The sequence below is a fragment of the Ambystoma mexicanum genome, chromosome 6q (genome assembly GCF_040938575.1).
Source record: "Ambystoma mexicanum isolate Mex_15411 chromosome 6q, UKY_AmexF1_1, whole genome shotgun sequence".
Classification (NCBI taxonomy): Eukaryota; Metazoa; Chordata; class Amphibia; order Caudata; family Ambystomatidae; genus Ambystoma; species Ambystoma mexicanum.
In genome coordinates, this window is record NC_090937.1 from 1,608,416,548 (window position 1) to 1,608,438,203 (window position 21,656).

The 21,656-nt window shown below is 46.0% G+C and overlaps 1 protein-coding gene across 1 annotated transcript in view; it reads right to left on the reverse strand.

Annotated features, from left to right (window-relative positions):
* Positions 1-21,656, reverse strand: part of LOC138515386 (coagulation factor XI-like) — a 299,654-nt gene that overhangs the window by 101,836 nt on the left and 176,162 nt on the right. The gene's annotated exons all lie outside the window — the stretch shown is intronic.

Genomic DNA, 21,656 nt, shown 5'->3' on the forward strand with positions numbered 1-21,656 from the left:
GCCCTGCGGAGTTGTGGAGGTAGCCTGAAGAGTGGCAGAGGAGGAGGAAAAAGTCTGTAAGGTAGCCAGGGAGTGAGAGGAGGGGACAGCTGGAGATGAGAGGAAGTTGATGAGGTGAGGGAAACGCCTATCGAAGAGGAGGAGATTGGCCTGAGGACCTTGGACCATGACAGTGCCATTTAGGTAGACATTAAGAATGACTCTGGAGCAGTCCAAAGAAGCCATGAGGACATCCCAGCGAGTGCCACCATTAATGGGAGAGGAGGAGACAGGACAAAGCACAGAGATCATATGGCGGGTCCATAGAACCGGCGAAGGAACAACAAAGAGCATGTCGGTGAGGGTCTGTCTGGAAGAGGCGCTGGTATAGGTATCAGCGATGGGGAGTCCAGGGTTGGAGGCCAAGATATCCTTTTTAAATTTCTTTTTTCCAGACTTAGTGAGAAGGGAAAGGTAGTTGATAGAGAAGCAGTTGGAATAGATGGGAGAAACAGAAAGCGCCATGAGTGGAAATGAGAAGAGGCAGAGGGAGGAGTAAGCAAGTAAAGCAGTATTGAACAGTCACTGGGCTAGCAGGTTACAATCAATGGCCAAAAGTTAAATGCAGGAATACACTGAAGTTGAACTTTCAAGTAAATGCAAAAATACACCCAAGTTTGACTTAGACTTTAGATGTTTGTGGTTCATGGTAACTGGTGGGCTCCGATTTTGGTTGAACTGTTTGAGGCAACAGGTGGGGCTGAGACAAATCCCACAAGATGGCAGGGTGGGATAATTGTTCCAATTATTAAGAAAGGGAATACGGGAACCCCAATTGTTATCGTCCCATCTCATTATTAGACATCTCGGCCAAGATCTATGCAAAGTGCATAGTGGGAAGACTGGAAGACTCTGCCAGGGAGAATAATATTCTGGACTACTCGCAAAGCAGGTTTTACGAGCGGTTTCGCAGCTATAGACAACTGCTTTACTTTGACTACAATCATTGATAAATACTGTACAATATGAGGAGAAGCTGTGCATGCTGCTTTTGTAGACCTTGAAAAAGCTTTTGATGGAATTGATAGAGGCATATAATGGAAGAAACTGATCACATTGGGGATCTGGCTTAACTTATTAAGATTAGTTCAACTTTGTGATGATCGAACCAGGATGGCGGTCAGGTACGTTGGAGTAGGATATAATACATTTTTTCTAATAGGGGAGTAAAACAAGGTTGCCCGTTTGCGCCTTTCTTTTTTATACTTTTCATGACAGATTTTAATCCAGTAAAATATAATGATCATGTGTGCCCGCTGAGGCTGGGTAAAAGGGAGTATAGCGCTTTGTTATATGCTGACGATACAGCCATCTTGGCACTTACCCCAAATGATCTCAGGCAAGAGCATAGTTGTGCCATGGATTTCCTGGAAGCACACACATTAAAGTTAAATAAAGTTAAAACTAAGATTATCATCTTTCAGAAAAAGAAGATGTCGCCAAGGTGGGAAATAAAAGGGTACCCTATAAAGGTGGTGGACTCATGCATTTATCTGGGCATAAAGTTAGCAAAGAATGGTTTATGGAAGGGTCAAATTTAATACCAGGTGGACAGGGCTATGATCAGCTTGCAAGGACTGCGAAGGTTCTATATTAAATATGGTGCCCGTAGGCTACATAAGTGGATTGAGGTCTTTCATTGCAAGGTGGCATCACAGATTTTGTATGGCAGTGAGATTTGAGGCCACAGTATCTGTGAGCCTCTGGAGGTAGTCCAGATACACCTTTGGCGAAAAGCTTTGGGGCTCCCACCGTGGTGTCCGAATGGTGCATTGAGAATAGAATTGGGAATGCAGAGTATTTCCTACATGGCACAAGCAAGACACTTGACTTATTTTTCTAAATTAAAACTGGGATATAAAAAAATCCAAACGTCCTGTTGGGGTTCGTAGCAATGGAGGCTTTTCCAGTGGTCCAACAGCCAGTTTGGTGCAAAACAGGATGTAGGCTCTGGGAAGTGTTTTCAGTAGGAATAATTCTGGGGAACCCAGGACGAGTCAAATCTAAAATTAAAACCTGGTTTAGACACAGAGCAGTAGCAGGGGATGTAAAAAAGATCCAATCCCTGCCGCCGCTTCAAGGGGGGTCTCCTTGCTATTGGTTCCATTGCTGGTCTTAACTCAGCGGATGGAAGAAGACTTCTGATTAAAACCAAGTCAAATTTGCTACCGCTGGTTAAAAAAAGTACTTGGTTAAATGCCTCACCGAAATGTCAATGTCAGATGGGGCAGGATGAAGACCTGGTTGATTTAATTTTATTTGCCCACTCTATAAAATGGAACGGGTAAGGTGGCTAAAACCTAATTTTTTAAAATAACAAAATCAGAATGTGTAAGGAAGCGATGGCTTTCATTTTCTTTTGCACTGCTCCACAATTCCTTTTTGTCTTGACTAAGTACTTGGAGCAGGCTCTGGAAGGGAGATTACTCCGAAATTTGGGAGTGGAAATAAATTGAAGCGCATGTTTTGAAGTTGGAATTGTAGGGGATTCAGATGTTTTTGGTTTTATCTGGATTTTAAGTTAAGATTTTGTATTTGAACTGATTGAACTTTTATATTATTGTGTAAATATTTATTGATGTGTTGTATTTCATGTTAACGGAGGAATGCGAATAAACTCTTAAAAGATGCTAAACCCAACAAGATTCATGAGGGGAAATGGTTGAGAGTAAACAAGCCCCACCGCGTTCCAAAGGGACTCTCATGGTAGAAATCACCTCGGAGAGTCACCAGAACGAGTGGGAGCACTGTAATGCCGCGGGATGGGGGAAGATGGCCGCTGAATGATGTGGTGAAGAGTAGACAAGTGTTTTCTCCAAAGCAACCGACTGACATGGGAGAGGGCTGCAGAGACAGATGTCAGGTGGGGCCTGGTGGGGAAGGTGAAAGATATATGTCCAGGAGGGTGTCCCCTAACAAAAGAGGGTCTTCATACTCTATTATGTACTTTGGAATCACTCCTCCATGACCTCCAAGGTTTGATCAAGACAGGAGATGAGTGAGAAGAATGCTCCAATGTTCCACATGCTATACAAAGACAAAAGGAGTTCCTGTCAGATCTGGCCTATTACGGGTATGTCGGCGGTCTTAGCCTTGGGTGTGACTGTTCGGGCACATGGACACAGACACATTCATGAGTAGCAAACAGACACTGCTCCAAATGCTACAGCTTTACATATTCTTTTTCAGGTGCAGAAAAGCTCCAGGACCTGGAAGATAAAGGCAACTATCGGAGGAAATGGGCCCATGCAAATATGAGGACTCCAAAGCAATCCCCTAGTTCATTAGTGAAGAAAAGTGTCTTAAAACTCTTTCTCCTGCATGGGGTCACATCCTTAGGCCATGCAAAGTAGTCTCCGGACCCTGTACAGTTTTGCATGGAGTAGAAATCCAGACATAAAGGCACCTCACCCCTGACTGTCACACCATCATCTCTGAGGGTCCAGTGGTAGCTCGCCTGCTCTTACAGATAGTTGGGTGAGCTTGGTTCTGCTGGAATTGTCATGAAGACTAGGCGAGCGATTGTTATCTACTCCATGACCATGGGACCAAATGAAGTAGCAACTGCTGGAGGCGGAGATGGGGGGCTTAGAGAAGAGTGTACTACCCTGTCTAGGAACGCATCTAGGGCATTATTTTTATGGTTGAAAAAGGCTCTGGGGACATATGGTAAGTGATGGACCTGAAATAGGAATCCGCAAAGTATTTCAAGATGCAGATCCTTCAGCAAATTATTCCTCTAATGCTAAAGGGGAATATATGGCTTCACTTGACCTAAAAGACTCCTACCTACATGTCCGATCCATCAGAATTCCAGAAAGTACAAAAAATGTGTTTTTGTTCATTCCTACTGCCCATTATATGCTTACGAAGGTGCTGGTATCGTTGGACAACTGGTTGATCGCAGTTCCATCAGCAGCTTACTGCAGGGGCATATACACAGGTGTTGAAAGTCCTGAGCAAGCACAGACTGATTAGCAAATGGGTCAAGTGTCACTTGCTGACCTAGGACCTGCAATTTTTAGGGGCCCACTTCTGCACAGTCAGTAACATGGATTTTATGGCTGAGGACAGGGCACAGCAGCTGCAAAACTCCCGCTCAGTCATCTTGAGCCAGGATAAATCCACAACCCACAACTGGTTGAGGGTCCAGGGACACATTACATCATAAATGTTCACAGTTCCATGGACGAGACTTCATTTTACCCCACTCCGGGAAAATCGTCACAGCCTCTGGGACCTGGAGTGAGAGTATCTTTACCAGTTACTCCCCATGATCCTGGAGGTGCACCCATCTCTGCAGTGGTGAATGGATATGAAACAACTGTTCAGGTGAGTGCCCTTTTTGTTCCCCACTACCCAAGATGCTATGACAGATGCTAGTTACAACGGTTCGGGCGTGGTCTATGGAGAACAAGCAGTCAAGACCCTTCATTACACGAGGGAACAGACTATGTCATTGAACTAATGGGAACATGTGGCAATTGTCAATGCCCTCCAGCACTTCCTTGTTTATCTGAAGGATCAGACCAGTGCAAACCAAAAACTAGTTAGGAACCTAGGTAGAACATCATCTAGTGTCCTGTCAGCATCTTGCGTCCGGAGGCTGGAGGACTCAAGGGCACCCCACCTCAGCAGGATGTTCTCTTCTTCAGAGCAGATAGCTGTAGTAGAGTGATAGATGCTGTACGGGTGTCCAACTATTCCTGGACTTATTTGCCACTCGGAAAATTCTCAAGTAACTAACTTCTGCTCAAGATTTCCTTAATTTGTAGCTCGAGGGACAGATGCAGTCTCAGTCTCATAGCTCACCCTCCTTCTGTATGCCTTGATCTCTTGAATTCTGGTGAGGGTGAAAGAGGAGCACCATTGCATGTTCATTGCTACACTATGTTGGCCCAGAAGGGCCTGGTTTCTTCTGCTGGTGCATCTGTCAGCAGAACCAATATATCTTTTGCCTTTTCTGCCCCACCAGGGCGCTCAGGGGCACAGCTCAGAGGGTGGGCTGAAGCTGCTGCTGTTGGGGGTCTGGAAGTTGAGCCCATAGGCTCAGGAGTCAGTTTATCTCGGTGGTGTCTACCTCCATTCAGTGGCCAAGAAGCATCTCTATACTGCAAGAGTACTGCAAGAATGTGTCTGTCTTTTCAGTCTGGTGTGCTTGCTGTAGCATTCTGCCTATAGAAGGTCCTATGTGACAGATTCTGCAATCCTTTCAGGTAGGTTTTAATTTAAGTCTATCCATGTCAACATTAAGAAGTCGGTGGGCCATGTGCCAAGCTTTCAGAGACCTATCGTGCAGAGTTGTAAGAGCCTCTGTCTTGGTCTCTAGACTCCTGAAATGCACACATTTAAAACGATCAGTTCAGATAGTACTTTTGGAATGAATGCATAGTATATATAAAATAATTGCATATTATAAAAACAGTAATGCCTATACAAGGACTCTCCTAACTCCAATGTCTATATGTGGTACCTTTACCAAGCATAAACACCTAACCTAAAACAACAGGGGTCGTGGGGAGAACAAGGAAACCATAAACCCTACAAAGAAGTTAATTACTCAGTACCCTGCACAATTAAGTTAACTGTCCTCTAGATACATCCTGACCCTGATATATGTGGAAGGCCCAAGATATTGATGGTCAATACTGTGAGAAGTGAAGGTGTAACACTTGCTAGTCCCCGAGGATCTGTTATCCAGGTGGCCAGGATACGGCCATTGCGATCTTAGAGGTGAATCGGTGCGGGAGAATCACCTGGATGGGGGGTCTTTGGGGAGTGGAAGTGGGACACCGAAGGGAGAGACGTGGTATCCCCTTTCTTATGACACTTTTTCCCCATCCTGCCCAGTAGGATATTTAGAAACGCTAACCTACCCCCTTTCCTACACGAACACGTGAGCGACAACAGACTAACACCAGAGACGTTTACCTGACATGTCCCAACTCATGGGTAAGGCAGAGTCAGGCAATTGCTGATAACTACACACAACTGACTGCCCTTTCCCTTCCCATAGAGATAAAAGGCAGAGCACACTTTGGGCAAGGCCGAACGCATGAGGAAGCAGCTATTCCGGGACAACAGTTCAAACAGAGGAGAAAGGCAGGGAGACCGGAAAGGACGAAAGTGAAGTGTCAAAGTGGTCATACAAGGGTCTAGACGAACCTCTTGTACAGTCAAAAATCTTTGACACTTTGTGGAGGCAAACTTGAACCCAACTGAGGGATGCCTGCGAATTGTGGTGAACCCTAACACACCCCAGAACATTGCAATGAATGAACTGTGTCAAACCTGACTGGGGGGGCTTTAGAGAGAGCTTGACTCAGGGCTTAAGGGATAATCTTACTGGGGGCTGAGACCCGGATTTAGGTAAAGGGAAGAACTTAAGGGGTCTAGTATGACTTTTTGTTGAACTGTGGCAAATGTGAACCTGACGGAGGGATGCTGAGAAAAAGCTAGGGGAAGGGAACCCTTGCTTTTGAAATAATTCTAAGTGAACTGTAATAAAGCGCAACCCAAATGAGGGATGCCAGAGAAGTCCAGGAGTGTTCTGTGCTCAAGAGTACCACCTTGTTCCGTGCTAAAAACGTGGGGAATGAGATAACATCCTGATTTATCATTTTGTGAACACTTCTTTCTTTTCTTGTGAACATTATCCCACCCTATTTTGTATCATAAAGGTAAGGATTTGCAATCATTTTGTTTTGTATCGGCTCTTTTTATTTGACTAGACTCCACTTGGACTGTATTATTATTATTTGTTGGTCGTAGCTTGCTCCCATCTAAGATTTAGGGTTAGATTAGGCGTTTATATCACCCATTTTACAGTTTAATAAACACCCTTTAACTGTGATCACTTGTGTCTGTCTTGCTTTGATACTGTGCATTCCTTATAATACCTAACACATATCCCAGAGCATGAGATTAAAGATGGAAACACAATTATATCCTAGGGAAACATAGGTTAAAATCCTTAAGGCCCAAAACACAATTCATCAGCAATTTAGACCTATAACAGTATTAATGCCCTGTTTACATTATTGTATTTTTGTTTAAAATACAATACACCCCATATTTCTCACACCCCATATGCGGACATAGTTCGAGAGCAGCACAGTGCTGTACAGCTTGTGGGTAGCCAGTGCCTGGGCTGGCATCTTTTTACAGTAGCGCAGTACTGTGAGCTTTGGTCTCTATATCCTTTGGGATTGCTCCTTGGCCCAGTTATGAGAGATTTGCAAAATTGGAGAATTGTGGGGGTAATTCCGAGCCCAGGATCGAGTTCCAGAGGGTGGGTGCATGAGAAGAGAAAGATTGTTTGCAGGTCCCCTGTTTACGGACAAGTTGTGATTTAAGCCAGTTGGGCGATTTGCTGCACAACGCTATGTGGAGTTTAGCCTTCAAGTACACTGGTGTTCTACTTGTGACTGCTTTGAAGATTATACAAGCAGTCTTAATAAGTATCCTGTAATCTGCCTAGGATGATACGATATGATATAATAGGTTCATTATAAAGTGCTTAATACCCATACATTTCTAAGCGGGGATTGAACCTGTGTTGCTCCGTGTCGTCTTGCTTCCAAGACAAGCACGTTGCCGCTGAGCTATGCTCCCTAAGACTCTGAGCTATCCTCCCGAGACGAGATGGGGTGATTCTGTCAAATTTCAAACCACCCATAATGGTAAACTGCTTTTAGAGGAGCCAAGTGAGCGGCTGGGAGCCCTGTCAGGAGGGTGTTTCCATCATCAATGTGCGAGATCACAAGAGCCTGTGGTACCATCCGGAAGTCCTGCAGTTGGAAGATGGCTTTGATTTTGTGAAGGGTGGAGATTTGGAGAAAGGCAGTTAGGCCCTTGTTGGCTATTTGTTTCTGGAAGGATAGGCTGCTGAAGGATTCTGTTGAATCCGAGAGTTGTGGATCAAAACCTTTTAGGCGCATAGTTGGATGAGTTGTTGTTTAGCAGGTGGACTGATTAGGTAGTCAGTCAACATCCATGAGTGCATGATGGCTAGGAACTTGTCCAGTGGACTCCTTCCCCGTCCCCTCCTTCCACCCTGGCTACCAGTGCAGATATCCCAGCAGTCCAATTAACAGCTGCACTGGCACTGAAACATGCATAAGGGTATCCCACACTCGAACAGTCGCATAAATGACCAGGGACAAGGATAAAGTCAAGAAAACAGTGGGTCAAACAAAGATGGATGCTTATACCACAGGTGGAGCGGCAAGACAAGGCGTCCTGGGAGAGGAAACGGGCAACATGGAAGATACAAGCATGGCAGTGCAGGCAATCCTGAACTCTGAGGTAAAGCTGGAGCACAGAATCGACTGGGTGGGAATAGATGTGCCGCTCTTGCGGCAGGACTTAAAAACATCTCCACCAGAGTCCAAGAAGCTGAAGGCTATATCTCAGCATTGGAAGACGCCTTGACGCCGCTACAGAGAGATACACAATTGTTTGTTTATTATTTGTAATTATTGCTCAATAGAACGGCGCTACTGGAAAGTAGGATGGAGGATGCGGAGGGACGCTCACGTCGGAGTGGGCTGCTGGAAAGAGCAGAAGGCCCATCCATGGAGTTGTTCCTCCAAAAACTCATCCAGGATTGGAAGGGGCCACATGGACTGTCAAGATTCATTTTCATTGAACACGCACACAGAGTGCCTGGGGAAAGAGCTACCACCCATGGCCCCACCCAGACAAGTGATAGCTAAACTGATGAATTACAGAGACAGAGAGGCTGTTCATCAAATGGCCCAGAAGAAAGGGACGCTGGTTTATAATGAAACACTGATTGCAATTGACCCAGACCTTACCAGAGCGGTCCAGGAGGCGAGACAGAAATTCGAACCTGCTAAGAGGAAGCTCTGGGAGAAAGGGATAAAGTATGCTGCCACACTACGAGTTTGCGGGCCACAGGGGGTACACTTGTTCATCAAACCTTCAGAGGCCTGGGAGTGGGCAGACATGGTGGTGAAACAACAGGCTGGCAACACACAGTGGGCGAAACCAAGCAAGGTCAACTCGGGCCCTCTGAGACAGGGGGAGTCACAGACGACCGGTGAAGGACACTCTGAAGGGCTGGAGATGAACTGGCCTACCGCAAGTAATGTGGCCACAAGTACAATCGCAGGACAGGGCCCCATGCATAATTATTAATGTTCTTATTGAGTCATAAACCATTGCGGCCAGCAGTGGGAGAAGGGGCAGGGTGACTCTTTTGCGTTTCCCACTAAAACTGAATCCTGTCTCCGAAGGTTGGGAGAAGGCCTGGTCAATGTGTATATCGTTGGTGGGTCGACAGATGCTTCGGAGAAATATGGGGTGGGACGGGATAGGTTTGGGTGTTGGGGGAGTAGGGGTAGGGAGATGTTGGTGGGCTGGGAAAGGGGGAGGTTGATTTCTAAGTTTACAGTACAATGCGGAATGCCCATGGATCAGGAAGAGTGTATTGGTGAGCCTGACGAGCCCGGGGTCCCAAGGTGATACAGGTAGTGGAAATGGCTAGTAGAATGCTTTGATGCCTAGCATGGAAAGACATCCTAGAGAAGATACAGAGAAGCCTGCTAATGTGCCACATAAGGGATCAGAAGGCAGATATTGTCCTGATCCAGGAAATGCACATGATGGGCTCAGTATGTAAATGCCTTGGGCATGGTCAATATGAAGTGGTGGAGCACGTGGTTACCAAAGATTGTCCCGGGTGGTGGCAATTTTGATACATAAGTTGATACACCTACAAGTTATTAAAGTAGTCAGGGACAACAGTGAGTGGTATGTGGGTGTTAAAGGGATTCTGTGGAGGGGGAAACAGTATTTGTCACCAGCGCCTACGTGCCTCTGTCAATGCAGGCAGCTCCCTTTACAGAACTCCCAACACTACTAATGGCAGGCGAGGCAGATTTCTCACTGGTGGGAGGCAACTTTATTGATGTGTTGGACAGGGGGCTAGACTGATGATTCAGGGGAGCAATGTGCCCACGGGGCGGGGGTAACACCAAGGTGGCATCTTTCCTGGCGACAACTGGGTTGAGGGACATATGGAGGGACATGCACCCGAACCAAACACATTTCTCAAATAACTCGGGGGCCCACGACTCGTACTCCAGGCTGCATTACACGCTAGTGCCCTGTACTGCTGTTGGAAGGGTGACAGAAGCACGATACGTACTTAAAGGATTATCGGATCACTCCACACTTCTGATTTGCTGGGAGGGGCGGGAGAGAGTTGAGGTGAGGGAATGGAGACTGAAGGCCTATCACTTGGGTAACGCCAGGATCAGGCAGACTGTCCGTGGAGGGTCTGAGGAATACTTCACCCTCAACACGGGGACGGTAGTCAGTGAGTCCACACTATGGGAAGGCTACAAGGCAGTGGTACGGGGATAGCTTGCAGGGTAATTGGGGCAAAGGAAAGGGAAAGGCATGCCAGGTTATGGGAGAAAGAGAGGGAGGCAATGGAGGCGGAGACAGAAGATGCCCAGGCACTGTCAGCTGAAACTAAGAGGACACTGGCTAAGAAGGAGAGGGAATGCAGGGAGGTTGCAACAGATGAAGCGTGATGCGCACACCTGGTCAAGCGGTCCAGACTATAAGACTTTGGGGATAACGGCGGACGTATGCTTGCATGGCTAAAAAGAAGGGAAGAAGGGGTGAGATAGGTCAGAGACATAAGGAATCGGGATGGAAGGGAGCATACATAGGGGGAGGCCATCGTCCAGATTTCTGCAGATTACTACCAGACCCAATACACAGAAATCCCATGTCCCCCGACTCCAGAAATAAGCAAATACCTGGATAAAGAAACCCTCCCGTGGCTGGGGGAACAAGAACGCTAAGCGCTGGGAGAGGACATAACTAAGGAGGAGCTCCTAGAGGCAGTTCAGGGGCTACAAGCCAGTAAAGCACCATGCCCTAATGGGGTCCCATCTGACTTTTGGAGATGTGTATGGGATAAAGTGGAAGATCCCTTGCTAGGAATGTTATGGGAAAGCCAGGGGAAGGGGTACCTACTGGAAGATCTCAGACTGGCCAATATAGTAGTCATTCATAAGAAAGGGTAGCCCCCAAACGAGTGCCCATCCTACAGACCCATATCGCTACTGAACATGAAAACCAAAATCCTTGCCAAAGCCCTGGTAAGAGACTACTACTGCTGATACACAGATTGATACATCCAGATCAATGTGGGTTTTGTGCCGGGAGAGCCACGCGAAAGAATTTACAAAGTCTCAACAACGCTGTGGCAATGCTGAACTGATTAAATGGGCTGCACGTGATAATGGCATTGGATGTAGGAAAGGCCTTTGACTCCTTCAGGTGGGCCTTTCTCTGGGCAGTGATGAGTTGGATGGGGATAGGGCCCTAATTCACGAGCTGGGTGAAACTATTGTATTCACCACCAATGGCCCCGATACGGGCGAGTGGTCGTGGATCTTGCATTTTCCCTCTACGAGGGGCACCCGACAGGGCCACCCACTGTCGCCCCTGCTGTTTCTAATGGCAAGACAACCCCTGGCACAGGTGATCTGGGTGGACCAAACCATCTAGGGTTTTGTATGGCCCGGTGGGACGGAGGATAGAATGTCCTTGTACACAGATGATATATCAGTGTACTTGGGTGAACCGGGCAGAACGTGCCCAAGGATAATCGAGATACTAGCAGACTTTCGATGGCACTGCGGTTTAAAAGTCAACTGGGAAAAATCAGTAATTATGCCAGTGAAAGGGGGAGCAGAGGCAATACCTCAGGGCAGCCCTCTGAAGATGGTAATGGAGGGCTTTAAATATTTAAGAATACAAGTGACAACGGAACCTGGGCATTTCTTGGAATGCAACCTCGATTCAGTAATTGCGAGACTCCACGAGGATGCTAAACACTGGCCTCCCTCCCAGTGACCCTGTTATGAAAGGTTAACTTACTAAAGATGTTGGCACTCCCCCGGTTGCTATACGTGCTGCAGAACACCCCGGTACAGCTCCCGAATAAACAATTTCATATTATCAACACATTCATTAGAGGGGTGGTGTGGGGGAATAGACACCCATGTATTACGCTACGCACACTGACAAGGTTGGTGTGGGAAGGAGGGGTGGGGCTCCCGGATATTAAACAATACTACTGGGCATCCCACCTGATAGTAGCAAGTGAGTGGTAAGACAGGGGAGGGAACTCCCACACCAAGGCTGGAGATAGATCTGATGAGAGTACCCACTGCAGGTGCTATATGAGAATCCGGTATGGAAACGACCGACTACACAAAATGGGTAGAGGCGGCCACATGTCTCAAGTGTGGGGCACTGGAGGGCACATTTTCCGATATGTTGTGGAGCTGTCGGCGGATTGAGTACTTGTTGGAAGTGGTCCTCCATAGACTGGAAAGAATATTGAACCCAGAAATACCACAGGATCCGAAAATATTATTGCTGCATACTAGTGGTGACTTTGAGGGAAATAGGTGGGAGAGTAAGCTGATAGCAATTTCGGAAATGGTGGTCAAAAAGGACTTGGCAGTCAAATGGGGGTAGAGGGACATCCCAACAGTTGCAACATGGGAGTTGGGCATGGAAAATTGTATGGAGAAAATAGTCTACCGGAGCAGAGGGATGCTCGGGTAATACCAGAAAATGTGGGGGAAATGGGAGAATTATACAGAATAAAAGACTGTAGGGAACACCTTAACAGTGTTGGCATGGACCGCAGCGGAAGAACCAGAGATGGAGAAGGGGAGGAAGGGAGGGGGAACTTCATTGTGCTCTGTTATATTGTTTCGTAATGCTATTGGTTGTTGTTTTTGGAAATGCAAATAAAAAGTGTTATAAAAAGATTTGGTGCAAAGATGGAGCCTTGGGGTACTCGCAGGAAACTAGAAGTAAGTTAGAATCCAAAGTGTTCATCTGGTCGTCCTGATGTCTGCCCAAGAGATAGGAGGTAGACCAATTCAGGACAGTGGCAGAGAATACCATCCTGCCCGACGAGGAGTGAGAGGAGGATGCAGTGGTGGATGGTGTTGACTGCAGCCAAGGTTTCTAGGGGAACGAGTTGTCATGAGTCACCTGTATCCATGATTTGGAGGACATCATCCACTACCTGTATGATAACAGTCTCAATGCTACACCTGAGGTAGAACCCTGATCTATAGTCATTAGGATGTGTAGTTGTTCGATTCTGGAGAGTAGTTAGGCCGGTAGTTGGTCAGGTCCTAGGGACATTGTTTTCAAAATTGGTTTTATGAGACCAGTCTTGAGGGCTTTTGTGAATGACCCTTCAGAGAGAGAGAGGCATTCATGAAGCTGAGGAGTGCTTTGAGAGTTGTGCCAATTAATTGTTTAATGATGGAGGCCGGGATGATGTTATGACACTCAAATAATTTTCAGGCTCCCTTCCACCACTTCTTCTCCCTCTCTCATCTCTGACTGTCTGTCTGTTGTCCAGGAGTGGTGTGCCGCCAATGATCTCTGCTTTAATGCCAGTAAGACTGAGATTCTCCTCATCAGCACACCTGCTCCCTCCTTTCCTGTCACTCTCTGGCCGGCCTCTCTTGGTCCTCTTCCTGCTCCCACCTGTGAGGCTAAAAACCTTGGGGTCATCTTCGACTACACACTCTCCTTCGCTCCTTACATCTCTGACGGCTCTAAGAAGTCACACTACCAGCTGCACCTCCTCAGAGGTATTCTTCCTTTCCTCTCCTTCCCCCAGAAGTTCACTGTCTCCAGAGCAGTGGTTCTCTCTAGGCTGGACTACTGCAACAGCCTCTTTCTAAATCTGCCTGCTTCTACTCTCTGCCCTCTGCAACTCATCCAGAACATGACTGCGAGACTTGTCCTTGGCCTCAAGCCCAGGGATCGTATCTTTCCAGGACTGACATCTCTGCACTGGCTTCCAGTGGCTGCGAGGATTAAGTTTAAAACCTACTGCATTGTCCACAAGGCATTCTGGGGCCTGGGGCCTCAATACCTTCAACTCTCTCTTCCTAAATATTTTCCTTCTCGGGGTCTTCACTCATATGCCTCCAACTCCCTCAGGGTCAGTCGCTTCTCCAAGCAACGAGTTGGTGATAGATCTCTTTCTTTGGCTGGGTCCTCCCTCTGGAAGAGCCTTTCTGACGCCCTGTAACTTGAGGAAAACCATCTCCGGTTCCGGAAGCACCTCAAAATATTCCTCTTTGCTTCTGCTTTCTATCCTCCTCTGCCATGCTGAACTCCTGGCTAAATCTGGAACTGCACTGGTCACCTGGCTACCCTCTGATCTCGGGCCTAGGTCCCCTGCCCCGCCAGTTGCTCCCCTGCACTGGCTCCCTGGCATCCTCCACACTTGGGGACTGTTTTATGTATACCTACAGCCCCCTACCAGCACTTGACCTGATGTGTGCACTTACCCTTGCCACCAGCTGACCGCAATTCTACTTATTGCTTTTATTTATTCTATTTATTTTTGTCCCATGTACGGCACTGCCCCCTCCCTCACTTGTGTATAGGCACGTTATAAATGCCATATCGTATCATATCATATCATATCAGTGTGTGATGTAGTTATTAGGAAGGCAAGCATTTTTAAAAGGTCTGTGGGAGAGAGAGTAGAACATTTGTCCAAAGGGGCAGTGTGCATGCTGATGTGCAGGGAGGGCAACGCTGTGGCAGTTTGATTTGATGATCTGTTGGATTTGGTCTATTTTTTCAATCAAAACGCTGATTCAGTTGTATTTTTCTCAGTTGTTCGAGGCTCAGGATCGGATGATGTCTTGGTAGAATACTTTACTACTTCAAAGAGTGTTTTGCTCCGTTAGAGGCTGCCATGGTGGTGGAGCAGTAAGCATCTTAGGCCTCAGTAATCAGAATCATATGGTTGCCACAGAGATTTGAAGTTGCTGAGCGCTCTGGGGTTACGGTTTTTGTTCCACCAATTCTCTAGAGATCTGATTGAGCGTTTGTTGGAGGTAAGCTCGGGGGTGCACCATGTGCAGATGATAGGGAGGGAGGGTGATGTAAAGGCTAGGTCTAGGATGTTGCCTTTGTTGAGTGAGGAGTTTAGCTTGGTTTGGCATTCAAATCTATGTGAAAGACATTATTAGTGTGTGGTAATTTGCCCAGAGGAGAGTAGGTTGGAGATGTCGTCAATAAAAAAGTCACTCCTGTGACGTGGTGAGTAGATGAGGCGGATGGTGATGGATTCTTTGTGGATAAAGGGAATAGGCAGGCAAGTTTCCATAAAACCAATTTATAGTGACACAAACACACAAGGTCAGAAATTAGGTGCCTGACTAGGGACAGGGCACTTTAGCAGCAACACAATATCATATACGTTATAGTAGGTAAAAAGGGGAATAATGAAAGGAGAAGCCCATCTGGCCACCAAAAAGAATCAAGGAACCCAAAAAGGCAAGGGGAAAAGCAAAAGGTTCACAAGCCTAAAAAGCGTCCATGGAATCCCCAAAAGGGGTACAAGCTAGCAGAATAATGTTGTCAGCATAGGCCAATGCACAGATGTTTCTGGAATCTATTTCTAGCATGTCTTTAATCAATTTATTGATGTCATTGGGTAACATAAAGGTTAAACAAGAGCTAACACCAACCCCTGTCTAACCCCTTTGGATATCCAAAACAATTAAGTGACGGCACCCTACTGATCCATAATAACCCTTGTGGAGAGATTATGTACTGCTAGTACTACCGACAAAGAAATAAATTGTCCTGGCAAACCCACCAAAGTGAGCAATTCCCACAGTTTTTGCAGAGGATTGCTTGATGGCATAAACTCCTTCTATAAATCCATAGTGCTATATTGCAATAATCGTATTTATTAAGGACCGATCAATGATTTGATTATAAATAAGTCTACCAAATCATTTTTGACAAATGAGTCAATTAAAAGGTCGGACCACAACATCTTGGATCCACTTCATCTCCCTTCTTACAGAAGGGAACTATTATTGACTTCCCCCAACTATCCAGGAAGGAAGTATTTTAAGCAACTGCATTAAAGGTTTGAATAAATACCAGAGCATAGAACACATTATTATGTTTAATTTTATCCAACAGAACCATATCATATCCTGGGGCTTTCCCATTTGGTGAAAAAAATACAGAATTCTGAACTTTAACATAGGTACATTTGTTGGATGCTCATTTGTTCAGTGCCAATAGGGAGATTGACAGAGGCATTACTGGATTGATGAAAATATATAATAGTGCTGATGGATGAAATAACTGGGTGAAATATTTTACCTAAACCAATGAAAAAGGATTAGCACTGTTGTGAATTAGCAATGCCCGAAGTCAATGAAAAATGCTTTTTCAGAGTTCTGCTTTATTTCTGTTATGGACCACATATTCTAAATTTAACCAAGCCTCTCACTTCCAGGCCTTTTTCGATTCAGGGAAGACACTTTTTAAAATTCTGCCTTGCTCTTACTACCTCAAAACTATTCAAACACAGCTCCTTTAACGTCTTTAAGAGCAAATATTTCATACTCCTTCAGTCTTCTGTATACCAGTTAGGGCAACAATTTACGTTCGTATGCACTTGACTTTTAGAGGTAAAAATCACTCTCAGAATATTTTCTAAAGCATCCCTGATAGATACTTCAGAGTGGGAGCTAGTGAGACTGTCTTCGATTTCCGGCAAAGCCGCAGTGATCAACGTATTGGGGATTGCTTCTTTGTCTACATTAGCCATTGAAACACATGTGTATAGGAGCATTATAAATTCCATATCATATCATATAATTTCTGGGACTAATGTAGGAAGTTTCGTTTGAGGAAACACAACTAAAGGCATCTCTAACACCTTAAGATGCATGTCAATGATGTTCACTGATTCAGTGGACCTAGATATTTCTAACTTGCACATAACATTTCCATCCTGTAAACTCTGTGACCCTTTGGTAGGTACCAGTGATTAGGAAAATGGCAGTGCTTTGCTCCATAGTCAAGATGAATTTGAATACCCGAGAAAATCTACAGTTTGTTCCAAAACAAGATCTGAATACTGGGATTGTCAAAGGTAACCTTTAAACTACATCCCACACAATACACACAATCCAATAATATATACACATTAGAGGAAACATCTTACTGGCACTACCTGCAAGGCCTTGATGTTCAGGTAGAGAACTTGCAAATGTCCTGCTATGTGTATTCTTTAAATGTGCAAATAGATTCTGTTTCCTTGATCCTTCCATTAACACAAATTTAATAGATGTTGTTTCTCAGTGGGGCAGGGTTTAATTTCTTTACTTGATTCTGTACGAGATGTATGTACAATAGACACATACTCTCCCTCAGTAATATCAGCCTCTCTATGATGTAAAAGTGGGGCTTAATCTGAGTCGCATTATAGAACACGGCTCCAATCTTACATTCTGCTGGGTCTGGGCACTGTGAGGAACCAGGAATGAGGCATGGACACAGAGGACTCACAGTGATTGGCATTAAAGAATAAAAGGGTTTGGAAAAATGCTTCACTATCCCTAATCTATGAGGTATTTCCCTACCTGTACCAAAACTAAGGGTCTGTCCTGTGTCAAGAAGTCCGAAGCAAAAATGTCCTGTTTCCGAAATGCTATCCTAGCCCTCTCATTCTAAAAAGTAACCCCTACGTGCCATGGAGATTGTCTTTGGCTCTGAAAGTGCACAAATGTTCAAGGTCAACACAAAAGTATAAATCCAACAAAAAGTCTCCAACAGGATAATGGTCACAGTTTCAGGGATGTCTCCCTTTCTCAGATTCATCTTAACCAAAACAAAAGTTCAAATAAATAACCAAAATCTTTATCTACTCATGGGGAAATAAATCTCTTCCCCCAGGACCGTCCCACACTTTATGCAATTTATAATCCTGAAGGCATGGATCTTCCTGGGGATTCTCCTTTCAATGTACCATATTTTGAATGCAGGTTTCAGACTCGCAGACTGCCAGGTTAAACTCTCCTGGCAGGTTCTACTTTACCTTTAATGTAACTCACAATCCTAAGGACATGAATCTTCCATGGGATTCTCTTTTGCAGTTCACTCCACACATTTGATATCACTTGGCTTTGCCTGGTATACTCTCCTGCCAGGATTTGGTGATAATTCCAAAATGCATGCTCCCCCTGTTGGTACACTTTCACTTTTACACAGCCTGGTTCCTTCAGACGTCTTTTATGCCTTTCCACAGTTGAGCCAGTGCCCTTCTTACAACAAAGTTTGTATTTGGCTTTTCTTTGCCTTCTAACTAGTGGTTATTTGACCATTGTCCATCACTGTTCACTCCTTCAATCTCGACATAGCCTTCACCCCTATGCGCTACGTTTCCCCACTAGCTCTCTATAGGCTCACTCTGCAGCTCGGGTACTGCACGCCTCTCTCCTTCCTTTGCCTTCTCCTTTCACTGTCTCGGCAGCCGTGCACTTTGCCGAATGGACTAGATACTTCCTCTCTCTGTTTTCTGGTGCTTCGTATGCCTAGGGGCATTCAGTGTGGCACTCCCAGTGAGAGCGTTTGTGCTGCGTTCTCGAGTTTGCCTGCCTCTGAGATTCTGACCGGTGCCAGAATACAGTTGAGAGGTTCTCTCCCTCGAGACAGAGTAGCTGCTGTCTTCCTCTGCATCTCCGTTTTCCGTGTTCCGCTCGGTATCAGCATACATTGCAGAGTGTCTCTCTCTTTCTTTCTCAGCTGTGCCCATTTTAAAGTTCCCGGCACTGTTCCATAGCTTCAAACACTAGACTGCTGCGTTGGCTTGCGGCCTCTGCCTCTCCTCACTACTCCATTCCTCCTCCTCGTTCCAGTACTTGTAAAGGATGGATATTGAAAGACATTGTGAGCAGACTTGCCAAAGTGTTGAAGGGGATTACTACAATACGCCATCATAGCATGAGGTATAGAGGGGGTATCCCTAAAAGAGAAATGGGGATACCATGTCTCATCTGATGATGCCTGTCCTCCCCCTTGAGGGTTGCCTCCTCTCATGTGAACCCACCCCCAGGGGCACGATCCGGTAGCGGCTGCCATCCTCGAGCCACCTGATGAGATGCTACCTCCGGAAAGGAGTGATTACATCATCAGATTCATCACAGTACACACATCTTGATTATGCCTCAGCAGCTTATCACTAGTATTCAATTGAGAGCGGCTACTCTGGTTGCTCAATGTCATTCTTGATGTAGCATTAGTGGTATCCTGTCTTGGGCTACTACTCCTGAGTGCACAGTTCTGCGATGAGTCTACCCGTGCACTACCTAGATGGCAAAATCTTTTTATAAGTCAAAACTCTTCTCCAGAAGGATTTGGTCCTGAACATGCTCTTCCCTAAGGTGTGTGACTAAGAAAGGGAAGAATTTTAACTATTCAATCCCAATATTTGGAGATTCAGTACTCCATTGGACTCCTGTGGTGTGGTTGAGTAAGGAGTCAGACAAAGGGTTGGCCTGTTTCAACATGTTTATTTTTAAAAATAAAGAAAAGGTCCTACCTCGCCCAATCTCTATAAGGGTTATCCCTGCCTAAACAAATATAACTTGGGTGCTCGTCATAGCGATGTCTCCAAAAGGGTTCAGCATTTAAATGAAAATAGTATCAGGAGAATGGCTCTGCAGTTGTTATCTCTTTCCCATCAATATTTTGCTCTGGTTTATGATTCAACAAAGAGAGTATGGTCAGGAGAATGACTCCCTTCTCCTGACCCACCTTGCACAGGGAATACAATCACAATAATTGCTATACCTCTTATCAAATGGTAGCATAAATGTTACAAATGAACACCATACAATCATGAAGCGCCCAGAGGAAGAGAAAGGGGGTTAATACTTTAAGAGCCAAGGCATTTGACCACCAAAAGTTAGAATTAGATTAGTTTTGGAGCAGCAGACCCATGAAGTGTCATTACATTCCTAGAAAGTAGCCACAGGTTAAACGTAGTGCAAGTCATTTACATAGACAGGACCGTGATGTAGGACTTAAAAAATAAATTAAAATTCCAGTTATTTTGTCTAAATCTCCAAGGACACAAGGTGAAACCATGAACAACACACAGAGTTATAGAGTTGTTTAAAAGTTCCCCATCAGAATGAACGTGACAAAGGGCCTCATTACGAGTCTGGCAGTAACCCTCCCGGTGCTCCTTGCGGGTTGCCACCGGACTCGTAGGAATTTTCTGGCACCTGACTTCCTAATGCCACCGTGCCATTTCAAGCCCTAGTGGATCAGGAAGTCAGGCGTTGGAAAATGTTAGTCCCCATTCCCATGGAGCCCCATAGAACTCCATGGGAATGAGGACACTGAAGCACTGGCACTGCTGATAACAGTGTGGTGCTTCGGTAAAAACTCTGCGGGCGGGTGTCGTTACGCCTGACAGGTCAGCAGAGTTGTAGTGTGGCCGTGTGAAAATGAGTGCCGGTATGGTGCGACCGGCACCCATAATTCGAGACCGCCACATTTGTGATGAGGCGCAAAGTCTTTGGCTTATGGGAAAGTGTGAGGAGAGTCTGTGTTCTACCCCAAGGATCGAGAAGACGGCAACCAATGCTAGAGGACACCGGAGGAGAGATAACAAAGAGTTTTAGTTCCAGGATGGAGGCCCAAAAGCCCCAGAAAGAAAGGAACTAAAGCAATATGTGTGTCAATGTAAGTCTAAGAAGGTTAGCATGCAGTCGCTTGATGTAGTCAGCATCTTTTGCCTCTTCACACCATCCGTCCTTAAAATCCCATTTTTGACAATGGCAAGAGTCACAAAACCCACTTTTTTGGATGTGGCAGTCTCGCTACCGGGGAGGAGCTGTCCTAGCCTCAGAACAGCTGCTGTGTAGTGGATCCTGTTTCGGTAGTGTGTGGGTCTATGAGGCAAAAAGGACGCTGAGTGGGGGCCATCATCTGTCCTGTGCTGTAGTCAGGAGTCCTGGTGATGGCTGGGGACTGAGGTGGAAGGCAGTGCCGTCAGGACACACAGATTCTCCTGCAGCGGCCTGGCACACACCCGCCATGTATGTACAGAGCTCTTGGCCCCATATCCTCTTTTGTGGGGATGGCATCACAAGCAGAGGCTGGTCAGGCCTCCACAGCATACTGGGGATCCCTGGGGAATGCCAGAGTTCTGGGGATGCCTGGGGGGTGCCAGTGGTCTGTCATGAACACCTCTGGAGGTCAGCAGGTGCACAAGACTTTGTCTCTGGGCTTCTTGACAAGAGACTGGAGGTGGAGTTGAGGCGGAGCTCTTTGTCCGAGTGGATTGGCTGGTGAAGCCACCCACTCCAAAGCTCAGTGGAAATGGAGATTTGTGCCCCTCCGCACCCTTGCCACAAGTGTGTTCTGTGAGATGCATTTCTGTGCTTGGTGTGAAACACCCCTGTCATACTGTCTATGATTTATGACCTGAGTGAGGGTTGACCCTGAATATCATAGCTCTAAGGTGCTGGGGCTGCACCTCTATCTTGCCAGAGCCGCACCACAGTGTCCCATTGTATGTTGTATTGGGAAGCAGACCCACAGTGGACCACCTAATTTTTCTGGCCCTTTCCTCCTCGACACTGGTGTTTAGGCACATTTGTACGCCTGGCCGAGACCCTCATCATGACTAAATAAAAAACCCAGAAGCACGGTTTCCAGAGTAAAATGGAAGCCTATGCTACACCATCAACCAC